This window comes from Dama dama, chromosome 11 (assembly GCF_033118175.1).
Source record: "Dama dama isolate Ldn47 chromosome 11, ASM3311817v1, whole genome shotgun sequence".
Lineage (NCBI taxonomy): Eukaryota > Metazoa > Chordata > Mammalia > Artiodactyla > Cervidae > Dama > Dama dama.
Genome location: NC_083691.1, coordinates 17,592,153 through 17,618,362, shown reverse-complemented (window position 1 = coordinate 17,618,362; position 26,210 = coordinate 17,592,153). Strand labels below are relative to the sequence as shown.

General features: G+C 45.5%; 1 long non-coding RNA gene across 1 annotated transcript in view; it reads left to right on the top strand.

Moving 5' to 3' along the window:
* Positions 1–26,210, top strand: part of LOC133064529 (uncharacterized) — a 142,979-nt gene that overhangs the window by 90,774 nt on the left and 25,995 nt on the right. Inside the window, exon 7 of the long non-coding RNA XR_009694647.1 lies at positions 23,849–24,167. This is a non-coding gene — a long non-coding RNA (uncharacterized LOC133064529). The remainder of the gene's footprint in view (positions 1–23,848; positions 24,168–26,210) is intronic.

Here is a 26,210-nt window from a genome sequence, read left to right as displayed (position 1 = left end):
TGCAGCACGCCAGGCCTCCCTGTCCATCACCAGCTCCTGGAGATTACTCAAACCCATGTCCATTGAGTTGGTGATGCCATCCAGCCATCTCATCCTCTGTTGTTCCCTTCTCCTCCTGCCCCCAATCCCTCCCAGCATCAGGGTTTTTTTTTTCCAATGAGTCAACACTTCGTATGAGGTGGCCAAAGTATTGGAGTTTCAGCTTCAGCATCAGTCCTTCCAATGAACACCCAGGACTGATCTCCTTTAGGATGGACTGGTTGGATCTCCTTGCAGTCCAAGGGACTCTCAAGAGCCTTCTTCAACACCACAGTTCAAAAGCATCAATTCTTTGGCTCTCAGCTTTCTTCACAGTCCAACTCTCACATCCATACATGACCACTGGAAAAACCATAGCTTTGACTAGACGGACCTTTGTTGGCAAAGTAATGTCTCTGCTTTTTAATATGCTATCTAAGTTGGTCATAACTTTCCTTCCAAGGAGTAAGCGTCTTTTAATTTCATGGCTGCAATCACCATCTGCAGTGATTTTGGAGCCCCAAAAAATAAAGTCTGACACTGTTTCCACTGTTTCCCCATCTATTTCCCATAAAGTGATGGGACCAGATGCCATGATCTTCGTTTTCTGAATGTTGAACTTTAAGCCAACTTTTTCACTCTCCTCTTTCACTTTCATCAAGAGGCTTTTTAGTTTCTCTTCACTTTCTGCCATAAGGGTGGTGTTATCTGCATATCTGAGGTTATTGATATTTCTTCTGGCAATCTTGATTCCAGCTTGTGCTCCTTCCAGCCCAGCGTTTCTCATGATGTACTCTGCATATAAGTTAAATAAGCAGGGTGACAATATACAGCCTTGATGTACTCCTTTTCCTATTTGGAACGAGTCTGTTGTTCCATGTCCAGTTCTAACTGTTGCTTCTTGACCTGCATACAGGTTTCTCAAGAGGCAGGTCAGGTGGTCTGGTATTCCCATCTCTTTCAGAATTTTCCACAGTTTATTGTGATCTACACAGTCAAAGGCTTTGGCATAGTCAATAAAGCAGAAATAGGTGTTTTTCTGGAACTCTCTTGCTTTTTTGATGATCCAGTGGATGTTGGCAATTTGATCTCTGGTTCCTCTGCCTTTTCTAAAACCAGCTGGAACATCTGGAAGTTCACGGTTCACGTATTGTTTTGAAGCCTGGTTTGGAAAATTTTGAGCATTACTTTACTAGCGTGTGAGATGAGTGCAATTGTGTGGTAGTTTGAGCATTCTTTGGGATTGCCTTTCTTTGGGATTGGAATGAAAACTGACCTTTTCCAGTCCTGTGGCCATTGCTGAGTTTTCCAAATTTGCTGGCATATTGAATGCAGCACTTTCACAACATCATCTTTCAGGATTTGAAATAGCTCAACTGGAATTCCATCACCTCCACTAGCTTTGTTTGTAGGTAGCTTTGTTTGAATCCTACTCATTTCTAAAAACTTCCCCCATATAGATTTGCATCAACCTCCACTGGTTGTGTGTATATGTGCGTGTGTCCCACCAGCATCCAGCAGATATCAACTGTGGTAGATCGTAACGGTCTCCCTTTGTATTTGCACTTTAATGCCTTTGTAGATCTCAATCAGTTCACTTCTCAGTCTCAATATTTCCAAACTTCACATTTCTCTTTTCAATCCTGTCTTCGTCTCTGCCGCTTTCATCCCATTGGTCCTTCAGCTCCCATTTCCATTAATGATGATGTTTTGTGGGACACAAGTCAACCCAAACAGTCCATTCTCTGGCCTTTAAAAATGAATATCCTTCTCACATGCAAAATACACTTCTATCCATTCTATTGGCCCAAATAGTCAAATGTCCCTGAGGTGTGAAGTGTTAGTTGCTTAGTCGTGTCTGATTCCTTGTGAGCACATGAACTGTAGTCGGCCAGGTTCCTGTGTCCATGGGATTTTCCAGGCCAGAATACTGGAATGAGTTGCCATTCCCTTCTCCAGGGGATCTTCCCAACCCAGGGATGGAACCCGGGTCTACTGCATTGCAGGCAGATTCTTTACCGTCTAAGCCAGCAGGGAAGCCAAGCTAACCACAATGGGGCCCTGAAGGGGAGACAGGCTTTTTCAGATGGCTGTGCAGTACACAAAATGCTCTTGCGTCATGAATGTATTTGATACTCACAACTGCAGCAGACAGACCAACCCTGACACAGATGGAGCAGACATTAAAAAAAAATCCATTTCTTAATGTGGAAACAAGGCCCAGGGGCTTCAGTAGGAGGTTGAAGGTCACATGGCTGGTGGGGGAGGGAGGGGGGCCAGCTTGAGGCCCTTTCAGGCATTCTGTAACATTTATTGGTCTGCATCTTGTCTGTAGGAATTGATTTATTCTTCAGAATCAACATGATTTTTTCAGGTCGGCTATGTAATATGCATGGTGTGGGGCAGAACAGGTGAAATTAAGTCACTGAAAAGGCTGAAAGCAGCCTGCAGACTACCATGTCTGGGCTCTTGAAATGAGGGGATCTCTAGCATTAAGCTGGTTGGAATTTGACTTCAGGCTTCCACTGTGTTGAACCAACCAGCTAGGAAAGCCCACAGCGGTGCATTTGGACGTGGAGGAGTCCTCTCTTCCTGCTCGGGAGTGCCTGGGGTGACATTTCCGTTCTCTTTTGCACCTCACTTTGTCTCTCTGTTCTCATCACAGCCTGGCTGGGACCGCCTCTAACTCTTTGTGCGAGGCAGCTGCGGTTTCCTTGGCCTTTGTCCGATGACCTGTAGATAACACACAGTCTGTAACTGTTCCAACGGTGTTTTTCCTAACTAACACCTCCATGTTTGTTTCCGCTGTTACAGGCTTCGCCTCAGCAGGTTAAGTAAGATACAAGGGGACTTGGGGTTCAGTAAGACTGAGTAAGTGGGCAGTGCAAACACCATGAGATGCCATAGCCCTGGATGCAGCTCTCCTTTCCCTGTAGCCAGGACACCCTTCTGGCTTCACCACGTTCAAGTCACTTAAAAATATTTTATTTTCCATCTCACTTCCTGCCTCTCCCCCTTCTGAAATTCATTTTGTAGATCAATACTATGTCTTCAGGGCCAAATAACTGATACAAATTCCTCTTTTCATTTAGAGGCCATTTGCAGAAAAGAAAATCGTTTCTCTGATGAAGATGAGGCTTGAAAATTTTTGCCAGGGTATCAGTTGTAGGAATGTCGCTTTTAGGGAGTGTCCGCTGTAAATCACGCGAGTACAACACTTACAGCTCATTAAAGTCACAACTTTACTATGCAAAGCAATTTTTGGCTGTTGCAAATGTGCCTTATTTGCTTTGTATCACCATGTGTTCTGTGTCATTGGGTGGCGTTTATAAGTCTTATCAGATCCATGGATTGACACCGAACCCTGTGTGTGTGAACACTTGAGAAACTCATGCTGTAAGTTTAAGTGCAATGATCTTTATTTCATGCTTGTCAGCAGAAAAACAAGGGATCATCAGTAGAAATTTGGAAGAAGTGAATTCACCCAGTTGTATCCAACTCTTTGTGACCCCATGGACTGTAACCTACCAGGCTCCTCCGTCCATGGAACTTTCCAGGCAAGGGTCCTGGAGTGGGTTGCCATTTCCTTCTCCAGGGGATCTTCCCAACCCAGGGATCAAACCGGGGTCTCCTGCATTGCAGGCAGACACTTCACTGTCTGAACCACCAGGGAAGCCAATTTGGAAATTTGAACTAGAGGTTAAAAGAGACACATCTAGTCTCCATCTCTATTTTTTCCTGTTTCAACATTTTACCCTGCTATGGCCTCCTATCCAGCCATGTGCCTCAGTTTCCTCGTCTGTATCTGCATCGTGTGACTGTTGAAAGGTTAAGTGAAAGCATGCAGTGTTTGAAAGCATGCCTGGCATGCAGTAACTACTCAACCACATATGCTATTATTGTCATTATTACTAATATCGTTCCATCAGCGGCTCAGACTCAGATTGGGTTCTGCTTCTCCAAGGTGATGCTGAGCAGAAAGTATTTCTTTTTGTCACACTGATCCTTCCCTGAATGGGCTGGAGAAGCACCAGTGATGAGGGTTATAAATGTAATTGGCCACCAGCTCCAACAGTTCAGGCACAGGGCACCCCACCTCACGCTAGTTGCACCTGCATGTCTGGGTTATATATTTGTGTTGCATTTATAATTTACAATAAGAGGTTTAAGTGAAAAATTGGGGTTGAAATCACCAAAAGAAAAAACACTGGTCCTTCCCTAGGTCCTATCTGCTTCAGAAAAGGAGGGCACAGAGCTTGGGAGCATACATGACTAACTGTGGGTTGATCAACAAATTGGACGTGCAAGCTTCTTGGAGTCTGCAGGCCATAAAAACTGTTTCAAGCAAAGCCCACTCCAAGATGTCAGGATAATCTGAATCAGATGCTTTCCAGCCATGTGTAGGGAGATGGGGCCCTGGTAGAAATTGCATCTATCTTGATCATGTTATGAAAATCCTCCCAAATTTTACAAGAACTTCCTATGTCATTCTCATCAGTACAAACACTGTCAGCTCAGTGATCACAGTGATGTATTCTGGCAGCAGTGTCTGTCACCTGCTCCTTGACCTCAGTTTACTTGATGTAACTGATGATGTGGGATCCTGTTCTTCCTGCTCCTTCCCATAAATTTCCCCAAACTCCACAGGTTCTCCGAGTAACAGCCACTTCATAGGGAGAAGGGAGGGTCTCGGTCTCGGTCTCGGCTAGTCACTTGCCCACACGACCTGTCTTCCTAATACAGGATTGTATTACACTCATCAAAAAAATATTTGCATATCTCTCAGCCCACGGCCCTTGGGAAGACTAAATACACAGGATTTATAATGAGACTTGTTTACGGTTGCTGTAAAGATGAGAATTGCCATAAAGTCTGAAGCCAAACCTCAGTTCTCGAGAGCGTGCAGCCGCCTCTCCAAACCACACTTTTACCGAAGCTGTTAACCAGTCCATCTACGGACACGTGTTAGTTTCATTTGTAGTTAGGATGATGCGGCTAGCCTTTCTCGTGCAACTAGGACCTGCGGGAGAAAACAAAACACATTATGTGTTCCCACCTTCTGAGAGTGCTAGAAGTTGTCAGGCACCTCCGTGGGCCCCACCAATGCCATCTGCCACCCTCATCCACAGGCTCGATTATCATTCTCCCCAGACTGTATGAGAAGAGGGGTAAGAACCCAGGGATCAGGCATGTGGATGCATGTGGGAAGACAACGCAAACCAGGAAGAGAAGCCGAAGAGCCAGTGCCTGGTCTGGTGCTGCTCAGCATCACCCGCAGATGCTGAGGAATCCGGCGGAGGGGGTGGCGCTGTCATTTTGGGTGGAAGTGGAGGCAGCAGGCTTAGGTAATATGCAGACTGGAAAGTCCTTCTGTGTATTCCAGCTCCTAAATACAAGACAAGCACCTGGAATGAAAAGCACCATAGAATTTATATTTACTTGAGAGTTTGCACGGCCCTTTCAAAGACATCATGCGGGTCCTGAAGAGCCTAAGACACAAAGCCCTGAAAAGATCGTTCTTGGGCAATGCTCTGTCAGATGGAGACCTTCCAGAATAAAGTTGACTGTAAATGAATCTCTGCTTCCACGTGTAACTCTGTAGATACACTTTGATTTCACAGGCACTCATCAATAATTCAGTGGGCTTGTGACTGCTGATGACATGATTTAATATGTCCAGCTAAATTATGTTCCCATAGGAACGCTCATGCATACCACAGGAAAAAATTACCATTACCACAGTGCCGGCCCCAGATCGAAGCAAGGTGGCATACATGCCTAGACGCACAGTTTGGAATAAGGAAGGGCCTGTGATCAAATCAATGGACGACCTAAAGCAGACAGAGCTCCATGAGCCTGGGACTAGAGACCTTCTGTTGATCTCACCCTGAATCTGGAATGCCGAGCTTTGGTCAGTATTTGTCAATACCCACCACCAAGGGCTACCCAGGTGCCTCAGTGGTAAGGAATCCACTTGCCAATGCAGGGGACACGGGTTCAATCCCCTGGGTTGGGAAGATTCCCTGGAGGAGGAAATGGCAACACATTCCGGTATTCTTGCTTAGAGAATTCCAGGGACAGAGGAGCCTGGCGGGCTCCAGTCCATGGGATCATAAAGAGTTGGACACAACCGAGCAGTTGAGTACGTACCACCAAGATCAGAACTGGGGCGACCAAGGTGAAGTACATCCAGGGAAACTAACATTGCTTGAGAGTAAGCCTAGTCCTTGTTCAGACTTCTTAAGGCACACGTTCATCATCTTTACTGCTTGTGAGTCTCTGCCTGTTTCTCGGCAGTTCTCTCTTGGTCTCCCCTTGTTTCCCATGAGATGCTGGGTGACATGGCAGAAGTGGCCAGGCATGTGTGTGAGGACCCTGAGGTCGTGGGTGCATCACCTGGAGAAGATATACTACAAACCTTGCTTTCTACCAAAAACAAGAACAGCAAGAAGAATCCAGGGAATTTTTAATTTTTTAATTAAATTTTTTTTTTTTGGGTAGAGTTGCTTTCCAATGTTGTGTTAGTTTCTGTTGTACAGCAAAGTGAATCAGCCACACAGATACACACACCCCCTTGCTTTTTGGACTTTCTCCCCATTCAGTTTACCCTAGAGCATTAAGTAGAGTTCCCTGTGCTATGCAGTATGTTCCCATCAGCTGTCTATTTTATGCATAAAATCAATAGTATATGGGCCTTCCTTGGTGGCTCAGCTGTAAAGAATCTGCCTGCCAATGCAGGGGAAGTGGGTTTGATCCCTGGGTGGGGGGAGACCCCCTGGTGCAGGAAATGGCAACCCACTCCAGTATTCTTGCCTGGAGAATCCCATGGACAGAGGAGCATGGCTAGCTATAGTCCATGACTTCCCAAAAGAATTGGACATGACTTAGCGACTAAACAACAGCAAAAATCAATGGAGTATACGTGTCAATCCCAGTCTTCCAATTCCTCCCACCCCACCCCTTGCCTCCTTGGCATCCATTCATTTCTCTGTGTCTCTATTTCTGCTCTGCATGTAAGGTCCTCTATACCATTTTCTCTTAGATTCCACATATATGTGTTAATATATGGCATTTGTTTTTCTCTTTCTGGACTTCCTTTGCTGATCCAAGAGATTTCGTGTGAGAAGAGGTTAAACCCTAAAAAGCGCAGGTCCTGCCCCGCCTTAGTTCTCACTGTGGTTCAGCGTTTTGGAGCCGTATCTGATGCTTGTTCCCTCACTTTGGGATCTCTTCTTTCCTTGTCAGCTGCCACAGTCTCTGAGGGCAACAGTGATCACAATGTAAGAATGGGAGCTAGGCGCATGGGGCCTGGCATCAGACTGTCTGGTTTCAAACTGTGTCTCTGCTGCTTACACTGCCTGTGTGATCTTGGCAAGTTACTTGACCCCTCTGTGCTTCAGTTTTCACATCTTTTAAATGAAAGTGAAAGTGAAAGTCGCTTAGTTGTGTCTGACTCTTCACGACCCCATGGACTATATAGTCCATGGAATTACCCAGGCTAGAATACTGGAGTGGGTAGCCTTTCCCTTCTCCAGGGGATCTTCCCAACCCAGGGATCGAACCAGGGTCTCCCGCATCGCAGGTGGGTTCTTTATCAACTGAGCTATCAGGGAAGCCAAACATATTAATACCTCTTCACCCCTATGATTGTTGTGAAGATTAAGTGAACTCCAATGCAATTACATTATTAGTGCTGTATTTGATATAGGCTTATGATACAATAAATGTTAATAATGCATATTCTTTCTTAAAAATTAACTTATTTATTTTAATTGGAGATTAATTACTTTGCAATATCGTGGTGGTTTTGCCACACACTGACATGAATCAGCCTTGGGTGTACATGTGTTCCCCAGCCTGAACCCCCCTCCCCTCTCCTTCCCCATCTCATCCCTCAGGGTCGTCCCAGTGCACCGGCTTTGAATGCCCTGTTTCATGCGTCGAACTTGGACTGGCGATCTATTTCACATATGGTAATATGTGGTAATATACATGTTTCTAGTCTCTCAAATCATCCCAACCTCGCCTTCTCCCACAGAGTCCAAAAGTCTGTTCTTTACATCTGTGTCTCTTTTGCTGTCTTGCATATAGGGTTGTTGTTACCATCATTGTAAATTCCATATATATGCATTAATATACTGTATTGGTGTTTTTCTTTCTGACTTATTTCCCTCTGTATAATAGGCTTAATTTTTATCCATCTCATATTTTTTTGTTGTTGTTAGTTTTAATTTAATTGAAGGATAACTACTTTACAGAATTTTGTGGTTTTCTGTCATACATCAACAAGAATCAGCCATAGGTACACCCATGTCCCCTCCCTCCCAGACTTCCTCCCTCCCATCTCCTTTCCCCACCCCACCCTTCATCCTGCCGCAGAGCCCCTGTTTGAGTTCCCGGAGTCATATAGCAAATTCCCATTGGCTATCTGTTTTACACACGGTATTGTAAGTTTTTATGTTTCTCTCTCCACACATCTCCCCTTCTCCCTCCTCCCCTCCCACCTTGTCCATAGGTCTGTTCCCTATGTCTGTTTCTCCATTGCTGCTCTGAAAATAAATTCATCAGCGCTATCTCTTCAGATTCCATATATATATGTGTCAGTATATGATATTTGATCTTTATTATTATTTTAAATTATTATTTATTGATTTGTTTGTTATTTATTATATTTATTATTTTTACTATTATTATAGGTGGTTTCTTAATTGGTCAACTTACCTCCAATCTTTTTATCCCAAGTGCTGTTAACAGTGCTGCCAAAGTAAAATTGTGATCCCAAAAACCTCAGTGGCTTCCTAATTTCCATGAAATAAAGATCAGAATTTTTAGAATAACATATAAAGCATGCATAACTTATTTGTACTTATCTCTACGTGTCTCTCTTGCCATGATAGCCTCTTCCTACCTTTTCAAAAGTCCTGCATTTGTCAACCCTCGCTCTCCCCTTCCTTCTACCGTCCATCCACTCACTGACTCACCTACCCACCTGCTCATCCACCCATCCAACCAGTATGTACTGAATGCTTACTCTCTGCCAGATGCATTGAGGATACAAGGGTGAACAAGTAAAGAAAAAGACAAAACAATATTGGAGATAACAGCGACTATTGTGAAGAAAGACAAGAGGCTCATGTGGGTGGAGGGGTTCCTTTATGTAGGACCCTCAGGAGGGACCTGAGACCTGGGGAGGCCGCTGTGAAGATACCTGGAGTGAGAATGGTCCAGACAGTTGTTGTGACAAACAACCCCCAAATCTCAGCCACTTAACACAAGTAGTGCGTCTCTCTCTCTCACTTCACACCCAAATTGTGGGTGGGGGGCCCCTACTCTGCAGGGACACATGGATGATGTCACCCCATAGCCCCTGGGGGGGCAGTCAGTGTCTTATGCATCGACTGTCGGATGAGAGCCGAGCCAGAACAGGTAGGATGGTAGGGGATGGGCTGGAGGGGTAAACCTGCTGTTGGGAGCGAATTGTAGGGGAGTGTCCAAATGCAACAGCCCTGTGTGCCTACGGAGGGACAGGACAGCCATGGAAACTCACTCTGATCTCTGTCCCAGGCCTGAAGGCTGGAAGGATGCAGAAGGAAGGCTTGAGGGACAGGAAGAAGACTCCAGGCTCCGTCTGCTAGTTTAGCAGGAAGGAGGGGAGAAGGGCAAGACCCCCAGGGCCAAGGGTGGGTTGGAACAGTGCCTGCAGGCTTCTTTTAGGAAATTTTTAAATCTCCAATGGAAGCTTTTATAGAAAGTTTTTATGCTAGGGAGTGACTTGAGCGAATTTATGACCTAAAGAGACTTTGTTGATGCAGGAAATAATTGAAGGCATGTCTTGGATTCCTGTATTGCTGTTGTTACAAGTTACCAATAAACTAGTAGCTTAAACCAGCACTTGTTCTGCTACAGTCTGGAGGTCAGAGGCCCTGAATCAAAGTGTCAGCGCAGCTGTGTTCCTTTGGGAGGGGCTTCTGGGGAGAGGCCTTTTCTCAGCAGTTCCAGCCTCAGAGGCTGCCTGCATTCCTCATCTCAGGGCTTCTTCCTTCATCTTCAAGGTGTGTCTCTCTAGTCTCTGACTCCATCATCACATCACTTTCCCTCTGGCTGTGATTCTATTGCCTCCTCTTACGTGAACCCTTGTGATTTCAGTGGCTCACCCAGGTTATCCTGGGTAACTTTCCCATCCCAAATTCATCACTTTATTACAGCTGCCTTTTATCACATAAGACACATACTCCCTGGTCCAGGGATTTGAATCTGGGGGGGGGGGGGGGGCGGGGTGGGATGGGGGCATTATTCAAACAACCTTAGAGTATAAGGATGGTAAAAAGACAACCAGTAGAAAGATTAATGTTGTTCAGTCGCTAAGTCATATCTGACTCTTTGCGACCCCGTGGGCTGAAGCGCGCCAAGCTCCCCTGTTCTTCACGGTCTCCCAGAGTTTGCTCAAACTTACGTCCATTGAGTCAGTGATGCTATCTAACCATCTCATCCTTTGCTGCCTCCTTCTCCTTTTACCTTAAATCTTTCCCAGCATCAGGGTCTTTTCCATCAGGTGTCCAGAGTATTGGAGCTTCAGTTTCAGGATTAGTCCTTCCAATGAATAGTCAGGGTTGATTTCCTTTAGGATTGACTGGTTTGATCTCCTTGCAGTCCAAGGGACTCTCAAGATGTCCTGGTCCTAAACTAAGATTGTCGTGATGTGCTGCATAAATTTGAAGGCTGTTTATGGGGCAGGTTCTACAAGTGGTGACTGGTCCTGGGAGATAATGAAGAAGGAACAAAAGAGAGATCCAGGTTTCTTGCTTACATGTAATTGATAAAATAATGACCAGAATCATTCAAAGAGTCTATTCAGTAACCAGTGATGAGTAAAAATTCTAAAATTGTCTGTAATTTGTAAGGTTTATGACAAGGAAAGAACTCATAATTATAAACTGGTTATCACACACTGATTTTGTCTGAATCATTAATTAGCAAATGAATCAACAGCTGCTGATGGCTCATAAACAAGTCATTCTAATTTATTTTTTAAAAGGCAGGAAGGAAGGAAGACCTATAGAGGTGAAGGTTGAGAAACATGCCTTAGAATTAGTTTTATGTTTCAGGGCATAATTTAAAAACGATATTGATATGCCAAAACTCTCACTCAATAAGCTCAAGCAAAGGTCGAGCTACAATAAGTTAAACACTTTAATTTAAAAATTGATGTGGAAATAACAGTTGCATAGATTCCAGTAACTTAAAGATGTTTGAGATTTTCATTGCTCCTCTGGGACTATGGGCCTTAGCTTCGACTTCCATTTTCTCCCTTTTTTCTTTCTCATTTCTGTCTGGTTATCTGTTGCTGCCTAGCGAGCCACCCCACCATGCAGTGGTTAAGACATCCATCTTTTTATTGTGTATGATCTTGTGGGTCACAATTTCAGGCTGATTACTCTCTGTTCCCTTTGTGTAGACTGGGATGGCTCAGTGGTGTCCACTGGGGACTGGTCTGGTCTGGATCATTCCACATGGCTTCTCTCACATACTGGGGGCCTTGGTAGAGTGGGCTGCCTGGCTGGGCTCAACGCCCCTACTCACCGTGTCCTCCATGTGGTCTGTCCAGCAGAGCAGTTCTGCCTTGTTACATGGCTGCTCAATGCAACAAGTGGCTGAGGCAGAAGCTTCCAGTTTTCTCAAAGGCTAGTCTTGAAACTGGTTGCCATGTTCAGCAAGCAAAACAATAGGAATTTTGTAGGAACAATAATAACTATTAGTATATGTGTGCTCAGTTGCTTCAGCTGTGTCCAATTCTTTGTGACCCTGTAGACTATAGCCCATGGGATTTCCCAGGCAAGAATACTAGAGTGGGTTGTCATGTCCATTTCCAGGGTATCTTCTTGACCCAGGGATTGAACCTACATCTCCTGCATTGGCAGGTAGGTTCTTTACCACTGACCCTCCTGGGAAACCCAAGCTATTAGTATAGGTATGTCTCAAGTTTTCCACAGGGCATACTCATCCAAAGAAAACTGTTATTTATCTGAAATTCAAGCTGAACTGGGGGTCCTGTGTTTTTTTCTGACAACTTTGGCCTGGGGTCAATTTCACTGTCCCCTACTTGCTAAAGCAAGTACAGGCCACACCAGACCCTGGGTGTGGGGGCCAGTGGGACCCAGGCTGTCGCAAGAAAAGAGGCAGCAAGTGTGTGTCCTTCCTGGAACCACCTTCAACACTGTGGTCCTGCGCTTTGCTCTTGCTCTGGGTCCTAGGGACCATGCAATGCTCTCCACGCTTTTCCTTAATGGGTTGAGGGGACTGGTGACATCAACAACCTTGGTCTAGCAGGCAGCAGGGCACAGGGGCGGGGGTGGTGGTGGTGGGGGGAGGGTAGACCTGGGTGAGAATCCCATGTACCTGAGGTAAGAGCCTTCATCTTTTTGAGCCTCAGTTTCCCTCATGGGTTACATGAAAGTCACTGTAATACTGCGGGCTGCAGTAAGGACGACAAGAGGTGAGGAGTGGGCATGAAGCAAAGCCCCAGAAGCAGAATGTGTTCTCCAATCACTAGGAGCTGCTCCTACTGGTATCATTATTTTAGCAAAGAGAAGAGATATGAAATGAGAAGATGGAAATTTAACGGATGAGACATTTGTGAGCTGGGCTAACTGCTTGAGGCCTGTGTTGACTTTGCTCTTGATATTTCACTTCTCTGAAGTTTTATTCCTTTGACTGCAGAAAACGCCTCATCTTCCAGCAGATTAAATACAAATGTGAATGCTGATCTTACCACTTACCATTTGTGGCATGTCTTGTTGAAAATAATACTGTAAATATTTTAATACTTTAAGATCAGGCTGGGAGAACATTTTCTTTAGCCCCACCCAAGTTTTTTTAACGTCTCCTAGTGCTACAAATAGTGACAAGTTTATTTTTTTCAAAGTTTTTTTCTTTTTTGATGTGGGTCATTTTTAAAGTCTTTATTGAATTTGTTACAACATTGCTTCTGTTTTACATTTTGTTTTTTTTTTTTTTGGCCGAGAGACATGTGGGATCTTGGTTCTCCGACCAGGGACTGAACATGTGCCCCCTGTATCAGAAGGCGAAGTCGTAACCACTGGAGCATCAGGGAAGTCTCCAAATTTATCTTTTTAACATGTCAGGTGATTTTATCCTGCCCATCCCACTACTGTTTTCTAAGTGTAAAGAGTAGAGGCCACTTCTGTGCACAGAAGTCCGTTTCCAGCTTGGGTCACGACTGCAAGCTCATGGAGCACCCTGACTTGACTCCCTGCTGCCCCTGCTCCTGCTCTTACCAGCCTCAGTTCTTTGCATCCACGAGTGCAGATGTGGAGAGGACAATCAGCGTTATCTGTAGTCTAGGCGTGGACCAAATTAAGGATAAGCAAAGTATTTGACAAAATGCATTTCAAAAAACAACAAATTTTAGGGTCTGTCACAGCCAATAAATTCACTTAGATGAAAGGCTCTATGTGCAATAAAATGTCACACTTAAGGAATTAAATGGATCTTGTCATTGGTAACAAGAATTAATAGAATTTTTAAATATAGTGAGCTCAAATGAAGCTAGTGAGTCATGGTGGCCTTTCATGTTTGCAATATTCCTAAGATAATTATTAATTAACACACCAGGAATAATTTTAATGTAACATTATGGTACAGATTTCAACATCCAAATGGAACAAGCTTCTTATTAAGTTCTCTCATCCTTTCTTAAAATTAAAATGCTTATTAAAACCAAAGGTACTTTAAAAACAGTTTTCTTCCAAACAGATTTTTAATATATGCCAGGTCAAGTATGAGCCCAGAGCTATTTTCTTGGGGACAGAATCAGGAATCTATTAAAAATGGAATTTCTGAATGGCATCCTAACAGACTGTCCTCTATCTCCAGGTAACTGGTGTAGCAATAATGCCATTTGTGGCAGAGTTTGGCACCGGGTTGTGTATCTCTTTTCTTCCTCAATATCCTATAATAAACTGTAATGAAAAAGAATTGAAAAAGGGATATAGACATATACATATAAATATATGTATAACCAAATCACTTTGCTATAAGTAACAAAATCACCCGAGCTAACACAATATTGTAAATTATTAATAACTATGCTTGCTCCTTGGAAGAAAAGCTATGACAAACTTAGGTAGAATATTAAAAAGCAGAGACATCACTTTACAACAAAGGTCAGTATAGTCAAAGCTATGGTTTTTTCCAGTAGTCACGTACGGTTGTGACAGTTGGACCATAAAAAAGGCTGAGCACCAAAGAAGTGATGCTTTTGAATTGTGGTGCTGGAGGACACTCTGAACAGCAAGGAAATCAGTCAATCCTAAAGGAAATCAACCCTGAATATTCATTGGAAGGACTGATGCTGAAGCTCCAATAATTTGGCCACCTGATGTGAAGAGCCACTCATTGGAAAAGATCCTGATGCTGGGAAAGATTGAGGGCAAGAGAAGGGGATGACAGAGGATGAGATAGTAGGATGGCATCACTGACTCAATGGACATGAGTTTGAGCAAACTCTGAGAAATGGTGAAGGATAGGGAAGCCTGGTGTGCTGCAGTCCATGGGGTTGCAAAGAGTTGGACACGACTTAGTGACTGAACAACAACAACAATATTTCAATTTTAAAAATCATAAGATAATTTAGTAATATAGAATATAAAACTGACGTACAGAAAATAACAGCCATTTTATATAGACACATACACATGCACCCCTCAAGCAATATTAAAAGATGTAATGAAAGGGAAGACACTGTTATAATAAATAGATTCAGAGCAAATGTGCAAAACTTTTATGATTAAAACTATAAAACATTCCTGAAAGAAGAAATGTAGAATTAAATAAAGGAGAGAAGACAATATTTTTGGATAGGATGACCGCACATCATAAAGATGCCAAAGGCTTGGGTGACTGGTTGATGGTGAATGTCGTGATGGATGAGAGATCAGTCTTACCCAGAGTGGGGTACACTGACATTGTGTGTCACTATTTTGCTTAACATATTCCTATGAGCTTCCGTTGCCCCAAGTGTAAATTTCAATTTTCTTGCTATGACCTAGAAAGCCCTACATGATCTGGCTTCTACCTACATTTTTCTCCCTGTTTCATTTTTGTTGTTGTTGTACCCTTCTTTCTCTGAATGTGTCAAGCTTGTTCTTGACCCAAAGATTTTGTATTTTTAATTCCTTCTAGAATATCCTTCCCCTAAATCATCTCACAGCCAATTCCTTCTCATCTTTTTGGTTCTTACAGTCTCATCCGATATGATTCTAGTCCACTCCATGACCTGTGTTATCCAGTTGGGGGCACTTACTAAAAAGCTTTACAATAACTGCATGCTTGTTTGCTTCTTTAGCATTTGTCTCTTTCAACTAGAACACAAGCTCCTTGAAAGCCAAGTCCTTTGCTGCCTTGTCCAAATCTGGATCCTTGACACCTCTCCCTAAGCTCAATCTACCTCTGTGGACTGAAGGAAGACATCTGTGCTTTCCATAAATGATAACAGGAAATGACGACCAGACAACTGGCTAGGAAAATCACATTGGTTTTTAAAGAAGTTGCCCTTGTCTCATTGTGAGGCCTTGAAGAAGTTCAGATAAAAGTGTGTGGGCAGGAAGTGGGAAACATATGTATTAATATGCTCGGCTAATCTCTGAATCAAAGAGAAAGAAAAAAGAACGATGACATTGAAATAAAAAGGCTGATAGCAGCGAGGGGCCTGAGTAACAGTGTTAAGAGATGGAGGCTGTTGGGTTTTTTTGATGTTTAAAAAAAATTTTTTTTTTAATCTGATTCTCTCTTTTTTTCAAAGGCTCATGTTTTTTTTTTTTTCCCCTTTCTAGGTTTGGAAGCAAAATGCTTATCAAATGCTATCAAATGCTTATTTGGGAGTCTCAATTTCCTCTTTCTTTCTGTTCTTCCTGGTTAGTGTTGATTCACATTCATCCACAATTGTGAATTACTTACATCCACAATTGTGGCTTATTTACATCATGACAAGAATGTGCTCTTTTGTCCTATCTCCTCTCTCTTCTCTGGTGTCAGAGTCACTCTAGCCTCCTCCGTCACCTGCTCCATCTCCCTCTCTGACATGGCAGCATCTGGTACCCAAGGATTTATCTGACAATGTGTAGATCTGGCCATTCTATGGAAACTTACTGTTGGTCCTGGAGGGACATTCTTCAGGAAAACTTCCATCATAGAAGTTTTGATGGACTGATCAGTCCCCCAACCCCTCCATATTTTAGGACTGTGTGAGGGCCTTTTTTTCATTCTCTTTCTAAATGACTCCCCCTCACCTGCCCTGAAGCCATATATTTACTCTAATTTATCAGGAAGGTCTGAACCAGCCAGCTTCAACTGTGGTCATCACCATGTTAAAAATGGGCCTGACATATTGAAAAGTTCATATATGGCCCTTGACAATAGTAAGCACAAATAAAACAGCTAAAGGAGAAAGAAAGCTGCTCCCAGCACTTAATATCTTCTCATTGGTCTACAAGACTAAGAGTGATCATGCTCATTTTCCTTTAATATGGGCTCTAATGTAATTTGGAAAAGATAAATATAAATTAAAGACAATCTACATATCTATGTGCGTGTGTATCATATATGTAATACACGTTCTAAGTAGGCAGTTTGACACACATGTGTAGACTGTCTCCATGCACCAAGACACGTGGAGGATTTGGCAGTGACCTGACTTTGGCCCCCAGAGAAGGTCCCCTCCGATCAAGAACACACTTTTGTCAGGAAGTAAATCTACTACTTCATTACGTTTCTGAAATTTGCAAAATACAGCTTCTGATTTTAGAACACTGAGCAAGAACCTTGGGTCCACACTTGATAAAAATTTTGTCAAAAGAAAAAAATCACTGACGTAATAGGTGAAGGTAGAATGTTGTCTCTGAGAAGTCAGGGCAGAGGGCCAGCAGCCCGCCAAGGAGCCTGGACAAAGGAATGGGGGAATTTGAGGAAATGAACATAACACATGTGAAACAGCCTGGCTCTTTCAGTGAGAGGGTTCTGTGATAACCTGGAGGGGTGGGAATGGGCGGGATGTGAGAAGGAGATTCAAAAGGGAGGGGACACATGTACACCCACGGTTCATTCCTGTTGATGTACGACAGAAATCACACCAGTACTGTAAAGCAATCAGAAATCAATGAAAAATAAACAAATAAAAAAAAACCAACTGCGTTTTGGAGACAGGGCGACCTATCTGGGAGGTTGACGCGAGTTGCTGCGGGCTGTTGTCTGACTGTTAGGGGAGGGATGGCTAACCTTAGCGCTTTACTTTGCAGGGTGGTGTTCAGTTCATAGAACAGAGCGCCGGCTCCTCTGTCTTTCTCGCCAGTGGACATGGCAGTTGAGGTGGTGACTGAGTGACGCCCATGAGGGTAACTGCTGTTTCTGCTTTTCTCCTTGTGGGGCTCTTTCACGGGTTAGCAGAGCCTTGAAGAGCACGCCCATGGGTGTGCAGCCCTGCGACGCTGACCACTGACCACACTTCCAAAGATAACCATCTCCAACCCCCTCCGCCTGGAACGAAAAGCATGAGCTCTGAACACATTTGGGTTCTGCGGTCTTCACTGGGTAAACTGCTTTTCTACAGTCTGCTCTTTTTTGAAACAAAGTCTTCGTGGGTTGGGCCTGAGAAATAATTGCCCACCCTAGACTGAACTGTGCTCCTTTTATAAACCACTTAGGGTTGGAGAGGCCATACCGGCTGTCGGAAAACTTCTCTTTTTACCCTGGGCTTGTTTTGTAACCTCTTTCATTCTTGTGTTGAATGCATGGCCCAGTTTTCTTTCTTTTAAATTGGTAGCAAAGGGGAATAGGAACAAAGGGCATTTTCAATCATTTTATGAGGAAATTCAAGACTCATTGAAACTTCCTGTTGGTTTAGCACATGGGAAATCTCTTCTTCTGTTGGTTTACCCTGGATTTTCCAAATAACTTCCAGGGCTTATAATATTTGCTTCCTTATTCAATAAGTGACATCACCTCACCCAAAATAGTTGTGTGAAAGGACTGCACACCGGAACAGATATATTCTTGGAACCAGTTTTTACCTTTCCCTATTACAGTATCTTTTCTCAGGGAGAATTCTTATCTGATAAATGTATTGTTTATTATAGTACTTTATACACCCCTTCCCATTCTCAATAATAAAAATAACTTGCATTAAGAATTTGCACATATGTCTTTGAAACTTGGAGTTTCCTTTTACTTTGAAACCGGCACCAAAAATATAACAAATCTTACGATGCCTCCTCCATGCCAGCCTTGCTTAAGCACTTTACTGATATTAGTTCATTCACTCCTTGTTGAAACCCTGTCAAGCAGTTTATTCCCCCCATTTTACAGGCAAGAAAAGTGAGGCATGAAGGGTTAAATGACTTCCCCAGGTCACACAGCTGGTATAGCGGTGGAGGAGCAAGATTTCATTCCTCTGTCTACACCCCCAAGCCCATGAGCATAATTATAAAGCTCTTTGAAGGATCAGCCTGTGGCTCATGTATCATCCACTGGGTCACTGAACAGCTAGCATCTTGTGGATTACCTAGAGGATGGTGAACCACCTAGAGGATCACAGATCTCTTAGTGGATCAGGATTCACCTTGTGGATCACAGAGCATCTGCAGAGCATCTCATAGACAGGATCTGAAGGCAGAGGGATGCTGGGAGGCTGAGGGATACTGGGTACCAGAGGGATGCTGGGAGGTTGAGGGATACTGGGTACCAGAGGGATGCTGGGAGCCGACAGCACACAGGCCAGAAGAGTTACTTATTTTCAAGATCCTTTCGCCTCCCACATACTGGGTGCGTTCCCTCCTCACCAATGAGACTAAAACTGCTGGAATGATGAAGGTTCTGGAGTTGGCTGGAGGCAAGAAGAGGAAAGGTCCACAGGGAAAGAACGCTGGGCCCGGGCTCCCCTTCCCTGCGTGGTGTCCTCTGAACAGAGAGCACAAGGCTCTGCTGATCACCGACTCTGGAGGAACTCCAACCCAGGGAGCTTAGCCAGGACCCCAAGTGCCAGGCCTGAGGTGGGCGTCAGGGGCCCGCCCTAACCACCAGGAGAGGCTCAGGTTTAGGGGCTGGAGATGGGGTTTTCCCTTTCCTTTCTCACATCCCCTGGTGGTGGTGGTGGTTTAATTGCTAAATCATGTCCGACGCTTTGTGACCCCATGGACTGTAGCCCACCAGGCTCCTCTGTCCATGGGATTCTCTAGGCGAGAATGCTGGAGTGGGTTGCCATGCCCTCCTCCAGGGCATCTTCCTGAGCCAGGAATCAAACTGGAGTCTTCTGCATTGACAGGCGGATTCTTTACCACTGAGCCACCTGGGAGTCACCTTACATCCCCTTAATAGTAGAACAAAGAGCACTGTCGATGGGGTCACGTGATATTTTTATTCCGTAAAGCATTATGTATTTAAAGGTCGCTATGGATGTCTTCTGCTGTGCAAACCACAGCCGTGGCCTTGGGGCAGACCTGTGTGGGGCGCGCTGTCCCAGGCCTAGGCGGTGGGGGCACCTGCATGGCTGGACTGCGTCCTCTGCGAAGTCCTTCTGTCTGCACAGATGTTCTTGGTCTGCGGCTCTGGCTTGCGGCTCTCTCTGCTCTCGATGCATCATTTATGGACTCCCCTGATTCCAGGGCACATGATGGCCTGCCTGTCTGCTGGCCAAGAGCCCCAGCTGTTGCTGGCACCGTACGATAACTGTGTTGTCACAACCAAGCCAGCTTTGCACTGTTACCTAGTGTGAGGCCTGTTCTTGCTCCCTGTTCATTTCAGTGGATCGTGCTCACTGGTTTTGGATCAGGGACCTGTGGTCAGGTGCTGAATGGCAACACCTGTCCACTCTGTATCCCGATGCCAGGCTGCTAGAACAAGGTGCCATCACACTGTCTTGGGTGCTGAATACCTGGGTTATGCGCCTTGCCTAATTATTCCCTTTAATCCTCACAACAACCCTCGGAGGAATACAGAACGAGCCTCGTTTTTACACATGAGGAAAACGAGGTCAGAGAGGTTAAGCCACTGAGATAAGGTCACACAGCTCGCATTTGGTTAAGTGGCAGTGTGAGGATCCACATAAACCCACAGCTGACGATGGCACAGGGCACCGTCCGGGTCTTCCCGTGGGTGCTCCCAGGGATGCCCCGCGTGCTGGGAGGCCAGAGCCAGGGCCCGCACCCTCTGGAGCTGGTGCAGCCAAGTGAGAGCAAGAAACTCGCATGCTTTTCAGCCCTGACCTTGAGCTGGAACGTGGGTGCAAGTTCATGTGTCCGAATGGAAGCTCTTGGGTTTTTTAAAGGTAATTTTATTTATTTTTTTGGCTGTGCTGGGTCTTCCTTGCTGCAGGGGCTTTTTCTTTAGCTGTGAGGAGCGAGCCCTCTCTCTTTAGTTGTGATGCTCAGGCTTCTCTTGTTGCAGGGCCTGGGCTCTGGAGCAGGCAGGCTTTTCATAGTGGTGGTGCCTGGGCTTAGCTATCCTGCAGCATGTGAGATCTTCCGGGACCAAGGATCAAACCTGTCTCTCCTGCTTTGGTAGGCAGATTCTTTACCACCGAGCCACCAGGAAAGCCCAGCTCTTGGGTCTTCTCATCATTCTACATCTGAGTCCTTGGTTGCCAGTGCGGGTTGAGCAGGGGCAGCCAGTAAGTTACCCCAGGTCTGTGGTAGGTGCTCAGGAAACACCTCTTCAGCATGGAAGTTAATGAAGAGGGAGACTGGTGCCGCCTTCTCTCTGAGGCTCCGGGAAAGCCTGGGGTGGTGTGGAGGTGGCCAGAAGGGGCCCCCGGAAGGGAGGGCAGCCCAGGAGATGCCACCTCTGACCACTGGGCACACTGGGACTTTCCTCACTCCCCCACCTCTGTGCCCTGTGTTCAGTCCAGGCATCTATTTTCAGAAAAATGAGCCCTAGAGATGATGGGGAGGGAAGGCAGAGAGAGAGAGTTGGAAATGGGGATGTGGGGATGAGTTCAGTCCTCATGGGTCCATCCCTCAAAGGGAAGATGGGTGAGGGGTGGTCCGCCCTCAATAAACAGGGGCCTCATTCCCTGGGTGTTGGAGAGGTGACCCATCACGGTAGCTTTTAGCCTGTTTTTGCTGCTGCTGAGAGCTGTGGTAGCTCTGTTTCCAGGAGAAGAGTAAACACACATGATTTCAGAAGCCCTGTGGACCCATGGATGCATCTGGCTCTAGAAACTTTGCATTAAAGAGAAGAAACCGGGGCTTCACCAGAGGCCAGGGGAAAGGAACAGCAGCAACATATTCAAGGCTGTCAGGTTCTCATCTTTTAAAAATTTGTATCATTTCATGGAATTACAGTTTTCCACATAAAAAATGATCACGAAGATGCCAGTACCTTCTACCAACTCTTTTGATCCCTTTGACTAAAGTTCGCTTGGAAAAATATTCTACACCCCTGACCAATGAAACCTCTGCAAGACCACCCAAAGTTCTCTTTGGTGGGAGGAGGTAAACAAGCTGTGGCGGAGGGGGCACATCCCTTCACTCTCGTCCTTTGTAGGGTCACGGAAGAGCTGCAGATCTTTGAATTCCTCCAGGTTCTTTAGGCCCAGGTGCCTGGGCCCCTGCTGAAAGATATTAGAACACCGTGGTTCTTCTCTGGCTGCTTCTCAGAGTTGTTTAAACCCACTATCTAGACTCTTCTCAGCCATGTTAAGGGCTGGGACTCAGAGATGCTGACCCACCGGAGCTGCAGAGCCTGGCCAGGGCTTGGGCGTGGGACTTCCCAGAGCTCCCCAGGAAGCCGTGTCTATCCTTGATTGTTAGCCTTTCAGCGACAAGCCGCAATCTCACAGCAGAGCTTTGGACCCAGCTCTGGTACGGGAGCTGGCCTGTGGGTGATCAGGAGCTGCTGGGGTAGGAGACCTGGGAAGTTTGCAGGGGGCAGTTTGCAGGGCTGTGACCCTTACAGGGGTGATTGCTTGGGTGCAACTGTTCCCTATGCCTGCCTCCTAGCTCTGTGGTCAGCTGTGACCCTGAGGTCTGGCCAGCATCCTCCCCCACCCCCCCAGCCAGCGGGCATGGTGGTGAGAAGAGCCAGGCTGTGTTAACACACACCTGTGTTTTCCTCCAGCTGTTGGCTTCACAACAGGGCTGTTGTTAGTGATTGCGAAACGTTTCGCACCCACTCACCCACCCACCCCCTCCCCCCTGCCCTGTAACGTGTTGTTGGCTCTCTCCAACGGGGTTGAGCCACTTTCTTTTATTTATTTTTATTTAAAAAGGGACACGAAGATTCTTTGTGTCTGGGGCCGAGCCAGCCTTGCCCAGTGTTAAGTGCAGAAATATTCCACCTTCCTTCTGCGCCCAGAATTATTTTTGTTTTCTTCCATACACAACCTAGATATGGCTAAGCAAGGAAATCAGTGGATTTTTGAAACCCAAACTCCTTTCCTGTTTATAAGTGCATGAAAAAAATTCCACTGTTGTCGATCACGGTGCTCGTTTCTCTCTGTGGGTGGTGTTGGATTCATTTTCTCTTTCATCCGCTGTGTGCTCCTAATATTGTACTAAAGGAAGTGGCCATCCTATCTTCAAGCCAAGATGAGTGAAGAGATATTTGCAACAATAGAATGAAAACTGGGATCCCTCTGGGAACTCAGCCTTCCTGAAGGGTATTCTTTCCATCAGTAAAGCAAGGCGAGTGCTTTAGGACAGACGTGCAGTGGAGGAAGATGAAGCACCCAGGCTCTTGGAGGGCTTCCCCGATGGCTCAGTGGTTAAAGACCTCGCCTGCAGTGCAGGAGACACGGGTTGGGTCCCTGGGTCGTGAAGATCCCCTGGAGAAGGAAATGGCAACCCACTCCAGTACTCTTGCCTTGGAAATCCCAAGGACAGAGGAGCCTGGTGGGCTATGGTGCATAGAGTCACAAAGTGTTGGGCACAGCTGAGCACATGGCCTGAGCTCTTGGAGAAGTTGGAACCTATAGACCTTAAGATTTGCAGGTGCTCAGGGCAAGAGTTGGACATGACTTAGCAGCAGAACAACAACAGGGCAAGCAGGATGGCTCACGCACGAAAGAACTTCATATTTAAAGTGCTGCTTTGAGCCTGTAAATTGTCGAGTGAAGTAGTTTCTCCCCTCCTGGCATTGAGGACCAGCTTCAAGTTTGGAATTAAGAGTCCACAAGGCTCAGAGCTAGGTCCCTGGCAGCCAAGGGAGAGCAGCCCTGCTGTCTCTGCCTCTCCCAAGTGCCCCATCCGCGTGCCTCTCCCCTCGCATCTCCCTGGACCTCACTCGGTCCCCCAGGGGCTCTCGCAAGCGTGGATGCTCCAGTCCCTGCCTCCCAGCTCCTCTGTCCCCACCGGCCTGGAAAGGCTTGGCTTCCCTGGACTCAGGGGTGGGTTCACCTAGCAGATGTCCCCGAGGAGGACTGTAGCATCATCTTCTGGAAAATGGGGATAACGACATCATTGACAGCAGAGGATTATTGAGCAGGTTAAATGAAATAAGGTCAATGCCAGGCCCATGAAAAGCACACAGTGAGTGCTGGTTGTCATTTTAAAGCTGCTTAAAACAAGCCCCACCTCTGCGACCTGAGAGCGCTTAAAATACTTAATACTTGTTACCAGGTACTGAGTACTTTCCACACATCCAGGCATGGCCCACACTCTCTCCCTTAACTCTCTGGCTTTGTACAGGAGGACCCAAGGCTCCGGGGCCACCAGACTGCAGAGGTCTTGGGCTGGAAGTTGTGCCCATGTTGGTCTGATGTCAGAGCCCATATTCTTTCCACTATGTGGGTTTGAGCAACATTTTGTTCTCCCCTTTCTCCCAGGAAAACTTGTCCTGTCTTTTCACCATGAAGCTTCAAGAGCGGCCCTTTGAAGTGCAAAGAAGGAAGGACAGATGTTCACCCCAGCAAATGGGTTCCACCAGGAGGGAGGTGTGGGCAGGGCTGGGCGCAACAGAGCAGCCAGCCTGCAGCAGGTACCACCACGGCAGCAGGCCTTCCCCGATGGGCTGAACAAGAGGAAACTGGCAAACACAACTGGGCTGTGTTTGAAGGCATGAAGGGGATGGCCTGGCTCCACGAGGCATTTCCGCTGAGCACGAGATCTGGAGGCAAACAGCTTTCCTGATGCAACAGCACACAGGTGGGTCTCCCCTCTGAGGTCACACGTGCTGTGTGTTGGCTGGTCCCTGCATGTGAGAGAGTTCGATGGACGCGGGGGCTGGTGGGGCTGAGCCCCACCATTCACACCCTGCTGGGTGTCCGGTTGTGGAGCCGTGGAAGCACCACATTCTTACTCTTTTTCCTTTTTGAGTTGATGTGGAAAATGACTTCTTTTGCCACCACAGATGTGTGGGCACCTTGAGTGAGCTGGTGGCTCTCACTGTGGGCTCCTTTGGGAAGAGGATGCTTGGGTCCAACCATCCACTGCTCACAGGTGACTGCTGTCAAGGGACGCATCCAGACAGTTGTCAGGATTGCGATGCTCTTTCATGTTTAACGTCCAGGCTGAGTTTGGCCATGGTCTTCATAGCATGGCTTCCAGCCCACCTCTCAGAGCTTCAAGGAACATGCTTTCACTGGCAGCTTTAATAACATCTGGTCCTTTACCTAAACTGTCTTTTTATTAAAGAAAAAAAGTCTTCACTGGGCTTGCTTGTTTACATCATGCTTCCAGTAGCTTACTGAGATTTATGCTTCTTACTAAACTGAGATAACTGAAAGATACTCTCCCAGGCAGCTGTGGATGGGGTTTTTAGGGCTCTGAGAGGGGATGACAAAATCTTGGGTTGTTTTCAGATCTAACAAAGGGCCTTTTGATTTGCTTTTTAAAGGATGTGCGTGCAAGGTCTTTATCAGCATAGGAAACACGAGAGAGCCGAAAAAAAGGCAGATGAAGCTCCTAGTTGCCTTTTCCCAACTTTCCTTTCGTATTTGTGGATTTTGGCAGCGGGATCAGCTGAGTTTATCTCCAGAAAACTCCTCCTTGTAATTACTGATCTTCCTTTGTCAAAATGTGTGCTTTTTTTAAGTTAAAACATGGTGAACTTTGATGCAAAGGAGAAATGTTTTGCAAATGGATCTGAATTTGAATTTTAGTTTAGATTTTTTTTTACTGGAAACAGAATCTTGAGTAAGTGAATTTCTGAGTTTCTATTTCTTCACCTGTGAAAGAGGGGGATATGATGAGACACCTCAAAGAGTTATAAAAATCAGGAGTGGTACTAGCAGAAAAGAGCAGAGAGCAGTTTCAATTAGTTTGCTTTCACTGACAAAGGTCTGTATAGTCACAGCTACGGTTTTTCCAGTAGTCATGTATGGATGTGAGACTCGGACCATAAAGAAGGCTGAGAACTGAAAATTTGATGCTTTCAAACTGTGGTGCTGGAGAAAACTCTTGTGAGTCCTTTGGATTGCAAGGAGATCAAACCAGTCCACCCTAAAGGAAATCAGTCCTGAATATTTATTGGAAGGACTGATGCTGAAGCTGAAACTCCAATACCTGATGTGAAGAACTGACTCATTTGAAAAGACCCTGATGCTGGCAGGAGGAGAAGGGAACGAGAGAGAATGAGATGGTTGGATAGCCTTGTCGACTCAATGGACATGAGTTTGAGCAAACTCTGGGAGATAGTGAAGGACAGGGAAGCCAGGTATGCTTTTCAACAGTCCATGGTGTTGCAAAGAGTTGGACAAGACTGAAATGACTTAGCACACACATATACGATAAGATACTGGCTTCAAAGCTGTAGGTAAGACTCTTTGTAAGGTAAGGTAAGCTGTAGGTAAGATTCATGGACCTTTAAAAATTTGGTCAAGATTTTGAATTAATGAAAATCCTGAAATTCAAAGTAACATTCTTTAATATTTGCTCTTGGCTTTCAGTGCACGTTCATGTCCATAATCTGATTTCATTCATCCAGCCTCATGAAGTTGGTAGACAGGTGGTGGTGGGGATTCTACCCATTTTACGGAATGTAATTCCCTTGAGTTAAATACATCTTATGTATTTCATTACTCATTTTGTTTTCAGGAGTCAGCTTAGTGTCTGGAACGTGGAAAGAACTTTGAAAATATATGTTATATGAGTGTGTGAATGCCTGACTGAATAAATGAATGAATGAGAGGCTGAAGCGCACATGAGATTAAGTGATGTAGCCAGAATGATATGGTATCAGTGCCAAGA